The following is a 2,200-nucleotide window of genomic DNA, read 5'->3' as shown; positions in this document are numbered from 1 at the left end:
ATTCATGTAATTCTCTACTTTTATGTTGATGCATTTTTGTTCTTCTATTTTCAATTCAATGCAATTTATGATTTATGTTCCTTTATTGTTGATTTGGATTTGTTGTTGTTTAATTCATTGCAATTGAGCAGTGTAGATTTACATTCCTTGCAATTTTACTATGCTTTCCTTTTATGCCTACCAAGTGTTTGACAAAATGCTTGGTAGGATGTTAGAGTAGAATTTGAGCATTCTTGGCTTGGAAAGAGTAATTGGGCAATCTTGAGTCATGAAAACCCAACTCATGTTGGTAATATAGAGTTGTTAGCTAGTATTGTTTCCATTGACGCTAATCTTTTGCTAATTTAATTAGTGAGTTGATTATGACTTATGGAAGATTATTTCCATTGACGCTAATCTTTTGCTAGTTTAATTAGTAAGTCGATTAGGACTTTTGGATTGAGATTAGCTAGTCTCATTAGACTTTCTCCCTATTCGTTGGAGTTAACGTAATGAGATAAATTCTTGTTTATTATTGTGACATGATTGGTTAATCTTGTTTGACATTCTCCCTATTTGTTGGAGTTAACTAAATAAGATGAATTAATCATGCATGACTAGGATAGAAAGCCTATGATCTCAATCCATTACCATGAATGTCTCTCTTTATTACTTGCTTTCTTTTATTACTTGCTCAATTTACTTTTCTTGTCTTTTTATTTTATTGCCCCTCTCATCAACCAAAACCCCCCTATAACCCTCATAGCCAATAATCATACATTTCATTGCAACTCTTCGTGAGACGACCCGGAGTCCAAATACTCCGGTTATAAATTCATCTGGGGTTTGTTACTAGTGACAACCAAAATTTTTGCATGTGAGGACTCTTTGTTGGTGTAGAAGTATACTTTGCAACGAGAATTCATTCACTTGAGGAAAATTCTATACCACACGAAAAGTCGTCTCATCAAAAAAATGGCGCCGTTGTCGGGGAGTTACAATGGTGTTATATTATTGGTTATTGTATATATTGTGAATAGCTTTGTTTTTGGTTTGTTTGTTGATTTTTGCTAGTTGTAGGATTTAGTTTTCTTCATTTCTTGTTAGCTTTTGTTTTTATTTTCTCTTTCACTATGAATTCTCATTTTAGCTATGAGTGTGATTACAACTATGTTGTAGGAAATGGGAACTTCAATGAAGATGTGCATCAAGGATGGGATAACCAAAGGTGGGAGGAGCCATATACATATGATCAATCCTCATGGCAGCAACCTCCACCAATGCACTATGAAGAAGAGCCATTCTATGATGCATGCCAATTCAATGGTTATGGTGAATCCCCTTGTGACTTTCAAGAACCACCACCATATGCCTATGAGCCATATCCTCAACATAGCCCTCAACCATACTCACAAGCCCCTTCTTACCAACCATCTTCATATGACCCTAATCCATATCCATCCTACCAATAACCATATGAGCCATATGAACCACATATAGAGCCACCACCATTCCAACATCAACATTTTCAAGAGCCGCCCCCTCCATATTATTGCTAAGATGAACCACCTCCAATGTATGAAAAATTCCAACCATAAGATGAATACCACTTTCCACCACAACCTCCCATGGGAGAATATTCATGCCCTCCAATCCAAGAGTCATATGATCCTACCCATGATATCCAAGAAGAACAAGAGTCAATGGATCGTTTCAAGGAGACATTGGATCAATTTCAAGCAACCATGGAGTGTTTTGTGCAACAAATGGAAAGAATGGAAAATATTGAACCACCACAACCCTACCAAGAAGAACCACCTCCCGACCATAATATCTTTCCCTCAAATGATGAACCCTCTCTTCCACCATCACCTTCTGATGAAGCCTTTAGGCTAGAACTAAGGGATCTTGAATCTCATATCTTAAGGCAACACGAGGAGGATGAAAAGAGATTTGAGGAGTTAAGAGCAAAAACGGCTATCATGGTAGAAGCCATTATCAACATCGTCTCATCCCGCCTAAGCCTATGCGATCAAGGCACTTCCATTATGGAATGTGGAGAAGCAACCAAGAAGCTTAGCGAGGGAGTGAATGATGAGCGGATAATTTGTACGCTTTTTGGCATTGTTTTTAGTATGTCTTTAGTATGATCTAGTTGGTTTTTAGTATATTTTTATTAGTTTTTAGTTAAAATTCACTTTTCTGGACTTTACTATGAGTT

Source organism: Arachis duranensis, chromosome 9 (assembly GCF_000817695.3).
Source record: "Arachis duranensis cultivar V14167 chromosome 9, aradu.V14167.gnm2.J7QH, whole genome shotgun sequence".
Classification (NCBI taxonomy): Eukaryota; Viridiplantae; Streptophyta; class Magnoliopsida; order Fabales; family Fabaceae; genus Arachis; species Arachis duranensis.
The sequence above is the reverse complement of the archived record's forward strand: the minus strand, read 5'-3'. Positions refer to the sequence as shown.